This window comes from Aplidium turbinatum, chromosome 14 (assembly GCF_918807975.1).
Source record: "Aplidium turbinatum chromosome 14, kaAplTurb1.1, whole genome shotgun sequence".
Classification (NCBI taxonomy): Eukaryota; Metazoa; Chordata; class Ascidiacea; order Aplousobranchia; family Polyclinidae; genus Aplidium; species Aplidium turbinatum.
The window spans coordinates 13,513,780-13,522,499 of record NC_137485.1 but is presented as its reverse complement, the minus strand read 5'-3'; positions in this window follow the sequence as shown (position 1 = coordinate 13,522,499).

The following is an 8,720-nucleotide window of genomic DNA, read 5'->3' as shown; positions in this document are numbered from 1 at the left end:
TTCTTGCACCGAAATATTTTTGATTCATTTTTATGTAAATGGACATAAGTCTAATTTATCCTGAAAGTTAAGGTACATACATGCTGAAAAACACGAATGAATTGTTTAATACCAGTGCAGCATCGTTCATTTTTATTTGATGAATCACTTTTAGAGGTAAGGTATCATAGCATACAAAAAAATAACGTAATTTTTACTCAAACTTTTATGTTCAAAATTTCTTTATCACAAATTTAATTATTTAATTACACTGACACAAACTCTTCCAAACAACTCTTCTTCTTAACAAACTCTTACACTAACTGTAAATTTGCAACATTTTTCCAAAAGAGAGTAAAACTGATGTGTAGTTGTGCTGAATTATCTTTTTCTGTTCAATTAATATGTTGCCGTTTCATACAGTTAGTGCAGTTGAACCTTCAGTCACTAATTAAATTTAATGTACTTAAACAACTACCACTGCTAACTCAACTACTGTATAGCACATAGTAACTACTGCACTTAATTTGTTTATCAAATCCAATGCAATCAAAAAATAAAGAGCCCAAAATGTAGATACTAAACTCATGTTCAGCAAACAAACGTTTCGAAAACTATACTGTCTTATAGTTTTCGAAACGTTTGTTTGCTGAACATGAGTTTAGTATCTACATTTTGGGCTCTTTATTTTTTGATTAGATTAACCAGGCGTTCCAACCATTTTGCTCCTAAATCCAATGCACTTTATTAATTACCACTATTGCCAACTCGATTAAAATTCACCAGCACAATCATCTTATTAAATTTACTCCATTACTATCATATTTGCTAAATTCAATGCACTTTCATTCACTTCACTACTGGAACAACTTATATATACCACCATAATGCGTAATGGCTTTGACTAGTTCACTGGACATAACAGAATGATGCGTTATCATTGCTGACTTGATGTTGTCATAATCAATATGCATAACTTTAAATCAAAAGTGTCTGCAAAGAAGTGCTGTCACTTAATTCTGAGCTTGTTTATGAAATTATACTTCAATACTGTCTTTGTTGGGAGTGACTGGAAGATTTCGAAAGAAGTCATGATGTTGAATTGGAATCAAGCCTTTGAGGCAGAGTTTTTTCAAATCATTCTTCTTATCCATTAAAGTGCCAGGAAATGATTTATATAACCTTGACATTGTGGCAGTGCTCAGCTTCGTCTTCCTGTATTTTCGAAAATTGGGTCTAGTTTTCTGAATGTGCTTTCACTGTAGCTGTATTTTATAAAAAAATGTTGTTGGCTCTGCTTTGGTGATTTTTAGTTACATGATTTTGGACTAGTAGATTCTTTCTCCATTGCAATCATTGACATTGGCTGTCATCATTTTCGAAGACTGCGCTTTTGAAATCAATCACATCACTATGTTGCACGCATTCAACAATTGGTTGATGCCTTTTGAAGGCAGTCATAATCAAAGTTTCCCATTGTGCAGTAGTGTAAATGATCATTTTGCTTGCAGCATCTTCTATGATTGAATGGGCTGTGTCATTTTCGTTTTGGCAATGCTCAGATACCAAAAAGTTCAAGGTGATTTCATCGAAGCCATAAATCTCGAGAGCAATAGCCAGCATGATATAAACCATATATACAGTTACTGTTCTGGCCACAGCATCGATCACAAAAAAAGTAAATTTTCTTTACACCATTGGTGTTTGCTTTTGATAAAAAACTAAGAAAACATTATGATGCTACTTCACAAGAACCTTTTCTTGCATGACATTCGTTCCACAAAAAGCAAGCAGTTTGCATAGACTCTAGAGTTCAAATTAGTCACAGTAAAGTTGTAATATTTCAACCTTAAACTGTAATAAAATGAAGATGCTTTTCCATGAGGTGAAAGCAATCTTTTCTGGAAATCGAATCTTGCAGTAAGAACAGATGCATCGTTGAAAGCTCCCTTCTTCATTTTTTCTTTATGCTCTCTTGCATGTTGTTTTTCAGCAGGTGTTTTTGTTGATCAGCCTTCATTTGATTGGTAACAAGATGTTCTGGAGTATTATCAAAAGCAACACAGCTATCACATTGATCTTTCTTTGGTTTGTGAAATTTCAGATTGAATTGTTGGGTTAATACTTGGTAATATGTGGAATAATTTTCTGGTTGAAACTTACGTTCACTGCACCATTCAATATATTATACATTCTGTGCATCTCTGCTATAAGTGGAAATGATTGTTCAAAAAATGTTAAAGTTATTACAAACAAATGACTGATTCATTCCTGTACTGTCATGAAAGTGCGTTTCCCCGCTAGGAGGTATAACCAACAATCTTTTCTGATGCTGTATTGGTATAAAATATGTATTACCTCAGAGATCATGGCAAGACTGTGTGGTTTCTGTTCGTATCTTACGTACAGGTGTACAATTACAGTAATTTGAAAGTTGCTTAAAGCTCCGAACGCATAGATATAATGTGCATATGACTTGTCCAAATAAACCGTACCTGCCATGCTGCCAATTGAAGTGCAGGCCAACTGCTATAGCTTTGTTGCAAGGCAAAGTGATTGTTATTATTATGATGTTGATACAATGCAAACTTCACTACTTGCTTCACTACTACAGTAATTGAACATGGACTTACAACTAAAATTACATGGATAGTCAATAGACATTGGACATAAGTCCAAAAAACCATAAGTCCAAAACCATTTTTTGGAGCTGGTGTACAAGTCCCCCCTTTGGTAACTCATGACAAAGACAGGACTCGACCAAACATATAGGGTGAAACTACTTTACCTTTGCTTTACTGTTCACACACTTCAATCCACATGTTTTGATCAATTCCACTTTGTCATGAGTTACCGAATGCAACCTAGTTCGTACCATGAACAGTTCGGACCGTCAGTTTGTACCTTGAAAAGATCGAGAAAAAAAATTAAAAAAGCCATAGTCGCTGATCACAGTTTCCGCAATCATTTTAAAATTTTCCCTCTGAAAAGATCAAGAGAAAAAATAGCTCAAAACCGAAGTCCGCTGATCGCAGTTTCCGCAAACATTTTTCCGCAGTTTCCGCTAACTCTAACCATAGAGTAATCTATGCTCTAACCCTAATCCTCGCTGATCACAGTTTCCGCAAACATTTTTCCGCAGTTTCCGCAAACATTTTTCCACAGTTTCCGCTAACCTTTACCTTAACCGTTTGTGGTTTGTCGCTTCTATCTTTTTCTCGACCTTTGCTATGTTGACGTGTATTGTTTTTGATATGATGATCAGAAATAAAAACAAATGAACTGAACCATAGAGTAATCTATGCTCAAACCCTCGCTGATCGCAGTTTCAATCAATCAATCATTTTATTTTGATTGATTGAACATTTTCCCGCAGTTTCCTTTAACCGCAGTTTCCGCTTACCCCAACTCTAACCATAGAGTAGCCTAATCTATGCTCTAACCCTAACCCTCGCTGATCGCAGTTTCCACAAACATTTTGCCGCAGTTTCCACTAACTCTAACCTTCGAGTTTGTTTCAAATTGTTTGGCAAAACTCCGAACAGCGACTTCGGCTTTGTGCTATTAAACTGCGACCAGCGACTTCGGCTTTTTTTAATTTTTTTCTCGATCTTTTCAGGGTACGAACTGACTGTACGAATGGTTCAAGGTACGAACTAGGTTGCACCCTGAGTGACCAAGGGGGGGACTTGTATACCAGCTCCCATTTATGCTGTTTTAAAGCAAGCCAAGATGTCATTGTTAATTTTTATTTTACAGAGTTTTTCCAAAAATGTAATTTGAAAACCAAAAAACAAGTCACATACCGGTAATTAGCATAAAAACAAAATACTTGAAACACAAGTTCTGATACCGGTAACATAATTGATATATAAATAAACTGTTTACTGTTTGCAAAATATTTACAAATTTGTGAAGTGGACGCAATTACCTCGATGGTCACAAATACGCACATTGACACACGTAATTAAAAAAAAAGAATTGGTAATCTTATTAACAACCTAAGCTATCTGTTCCTGATCAGATTTTCTCTCTAAGTGTTTAAGTTTTAGTCTACTTGATGGGAAACAAATACAGTAGGTACAATACTCTCAAGGAAATGCTTGGCTGATTTAAAAATTCAAAACATTTGATTGTGACTGTTGCAAAGTATCTGTCTTCATTGATCTCCTAATTAAAAGTGTCTACATAATTTAAATTTTTCTTTTTCTGTTGCTTGGCTGTCACCTGTCACTACTGACTGAGCTGTGACTATGACTTCAGTGTACAACTTTTGACTGGTCTAAAAAATCCATGTGCATCATCTTATTCAGGCATTTTGTGATAGACAGAACAAATTAAAAATGCTATTTTAAATAAATAACTATACATATAGTTAGTACCAGTGGTCCTAAAATGAATGCTATGTAGTCTACAGCAGGGATGCCAGCGACAAATTTCCAATAAACCTAGATTGTGTGCTAAAAAAAACCCAGATGAGGCAAAAAAACCCAGGTCCAGAAAATATGTAGTAAAGCAGTTAAAAAAACCTATATACATATGCTTTTAGCATCACTTTAAATCATTACACAGAAGCCTTAGAAAGCTGCAAATAATAACACATATATATAATTATACCATATAGGGCATCAACAACATCAATAAAGGGCATCAACAACATCCATTTCATTTTGGTCAAAGTATCGTACTACAATAGCCAAAACTTGAGTACCGTAACAGAAATGTCAGTGCTTTCATCAATAATTATAGAAAACTTTTGACTTCGACATATATCATCAATAGCCAACGTTTTATGGCAAGCTAAACCATCTTGGATAGTGTATGAAAGCTTGGTGCGTTTCATATCTATTTTTTTGCAATTGCACTATCAGGAAATGCTTTCCTACAAACATCAACAAGATGATTAATGTGAGTGAATGGTACATGATGCTCAGAAAAATAACCAGCAAGCAATAATTCTGCTTTGGCAATTTGATCTGACTGCGTAGCTAAATTTTGTGTTAAAAAGGTAGGGGAGATGTGGGACCAATGATACAAGGGGACCAATACAACACAGCTCGTTTTTGATCCCTACTAAAAATTAACTTTTTTTTTGATAGTTATTGGAACGAGATTACATAAACCTTCTTTGCCACGAGGTTTGAAAGTTAGGTTGTTGCAAATGCAGAAATGAGAGACAAAAGTATGTTTTTGGCAGGCAAAAGTAAAATGTAGTACTTCTGGAAAACTTTCAATATTATGTTCAAGTGTTTATTATAGCAAATGCTAAGTTTTTCATGTACTACGTAGGAAGGTATTTTACAAGATTGGTAGGCTTTATGAGAAATAATAAGTCGAGTTTTGTGAAACTATCGTTTAATTCAAAGTTTTTGAGATGGGGGAGCTTTGAGACACTGTTAATTGAGACCATGTCTCAAAGGTCCCTGTTTGAATTTGAAAGTATTTTTTGCAGAAAATGCCTATGTTAAAGCCATCCGAAGGCTTAAAAAGGAATTTTTCAAATGAAGCTTCAAATAATGCTTTGCATGACATTGTTTAATATAACTTATCTGTGAGAAAAGCTGCCAAAAAACATAAATTTGATCATACCACTTTTGGCAGATACTTGAAGGATGGATGAAAAATGAGCCATTTTCTGAAGTGTTGTCACACTTCATTAAATTTATGAATTTCTCCAAATCAATCTAGGTATTTCTGGAAACGTAGCCTACAATGTGAGAATTCTGTAACTTCTGATGAGCATCACCAAACAGGAGAAACTGAGCCTTGTACCTCAGCTTCCTTACAAAAAAATGATTCGATTTTGTTATCTTCAATACGGCCATATCCAAAAGCAGTTGCAAAGGGAAGAAAGAAAAAATCACGAAAACGTAAATCAGTTGTGAAAATCTTCAGAATCTAACACAAGCAGTGTTGTGGAAGTTCATCTAGAAACTGACGTTGAGAGTGTTTGCACCGATACCAGTGATGTTTCATGTAAAGAAAATGCATTGCAAAACATAATTCCTGATTGTCTTTCTGCTGGAACCTATGTAGTGGCCAAAGTTCATGCAAATGCAGATGTTAAATTTAAACATTTCATCGGCCGGCTTGCACATGGACCTGATCAAGATAATGACTATGAAATGGAGTTTTTAAAACTAAATTGAGAAAACATCGGACAAAATGAAGGATTGTTTTGTGTTCCCAGGAAATGAAAATGTGGCTTATGTGTCTCATTGTGATATTGTATGTCTTCTGCCAGACCCAACCTCTGTTGCCAAAACGAAACGCTTGTGTGGTGTTTTGAAATTTGCAATAAACTTGTCACAATATCACATTGCTGTCTGTGACGACCCCTCCCCAGCCAACTGTTACTGTTTAAACAATTTTGTATTGAATCAGCTTGTTCGTTCTTCCATCTGTCCATGTTCGTTCTAGAAACTTCTTGTTCTTTGGTTTTACACGAAATGCAATCTTTCTTCAGAAAAAGTACAGTTTTCGTGTAAGTAGTAAACCTGTCTCATTGGTCCCAATGGTGTGTTGCAAAGGTCCCACCCAGGTGGGACCAATGATACAAAAAAGTGAACTTTTAAAAAGTGAAATAATTTTTTAATCTGTGGTCCAATCCGAAGCCTTAGCTATGCATAAATACAGTAAGAAGATGTGCTTCCCTCAAACGCTTAAGTAGCCCTGTACTGCGAAAATCACGCGCGACAACGGAAAAAATACCCATTTTGTTTCATTGGTCCCACATCTCCCCTATTGATTTTCACATGAGACTTTGGCTTTGCAGCACTGTAGTTTTGTTTGTGCTTTTCAGTCTTGCTGTGATTGATTTATTAGCATTTTTCAGTATGACTTTGCAACATTTACAATAGGCTAACTGTTGATTTTATTTGAAGCAGCTTCTTTCATTTGCAACCAATCTTTGAATTCAAGTACTTTTAGCCAGTCCTTTTTAAATGATTGTCCATACCACAATTTTTGCTTCTTTTTTGTTGTTTCATTTTCATCACTCATTTTTCTAAGAATACCGGTACTGTAGAAGAGTTCAGTTAAGTTTATAACATTAGGTCTACACTAACAGTCGTATCTGAGTCTTATAGTCTAGGCAGCCTAATACCAATACCCCTGAGAAGCGTAATAAATGATGACAAATATATGTATCAATTAAAACCTGCTCACAACAACTCACTTGACTACTGTATACCAGCTGTACCTCACTGACTAACTACAGTAGCTAATGCAAAAAACATTACCGGTACCTTATCATTTTTGTGTTGCAGTGTGGACCATTTACCGAGGTTCCCAGTGCCTTAATACCGTGCAAGCTCTGTACAAAGTTAAAAACCAAAAAAACCTAGATTTACCTAAATTTGAAAAAAAAAAACTTAAAACCCAGATGTCGTCAAAAAAACCCAGATCTAGGTGGTCACAGCGGTAAACCATAATCTCTTCTTGGGAAAATTTTAACATAAAGTTCCCGAATCCGTTCGTCTGTATATAATGACCGAAGAAACACACACTTGAACTTCTTTTCAAACAGTGTATTTCTGTAAAATTAGCCCACGGCTACCGAAAACGAGGGGGTGCAACGCCTTACACCACTGAAAAACTGTCACTACAGAACAGATTACTTGGATAAAAGACGGAACCTTTGTCCAGCTAGCAAGCACTAAGCCAACAGTTAAATGTGCGGCCAACTTTCAAACAATCATTTTACGAATGACCAGAATAGATAGCAATATCTCAAATTCACGTATGCAGTACTGTGACGCAATAATGAAAGACAATTATGAAGTCATTCCAACAGGTGTTTAAAGCTGATGTAATATTTCCTGTTTAAACAGGCCCAAACAGGCCCAAACAGGTTTGACACAATTCTTGTGAACGCTGGTGCAATTTTGGCACATGCTTTAGGAATTTCTATGACGTAATATTCAGTAGACTTGAACGGTTTTTATATGACGTTTGATTTGGTGAAAATTGTCGGGAACACTAGGTGGAAAAACCAAGCTCTGGCATCCTTGGTCTACAGTGCTGAGTGTCGCATGAAAAAAATATCTGGCAACACTGTTATTGTGTAACGTGACGTCTTCATCGGTAACGCCTAGAACATCACACAATTAAGGCAAAAGAGCCATGTTTATTGAGTCTTGTCTTTGTCATGAGTTACCAAGAGGGGTGAGGGGACTTGTATACCTTGGACTGGTATATAAGTCTCCCCCACCTCCCTTGGTAACTCATAACAAAGACAGGACTCAATCACTCAATTCAATTTTCTCTTTTGCCTTAGCTGTGTGATGTTCTATTCGTTATTGTCTTCATCAGACACGTCTTTAAAAACCGTGTTGCAACTTGCAACAATAAAAAATGCTTTTAAAAATCGTACAAATATTGAAACATACAACGTTGGAATCGATTTGTCTCTTTGTAGGAATGTTTGTGAACGGAACTTTGATTTCCTGAGAGACGAGGTTGTGACAAAGTGATTGTCGCCAATTTAAGTGACAGGTGCCGCGGCAGGTGTCAATGCCACAAATCTGTCAAACCCTATTGTTCCAAGTCTGTGTTAATATAGAAAAATATTGCTCAAAAAACAACTCCAGCTATATTCTTCTTTCAAAGTTTTCCTGATAGCCGTTTTCCTGATGGCCCAGTTTATCGTTTAGGGTATTTTGAGCCAAATGTAGCTTCCATACTCTTTGGATAGGTCTCCGTTTTCTCCTGTCGGTTTATTTGTTTTCTCCAGTTCTTCT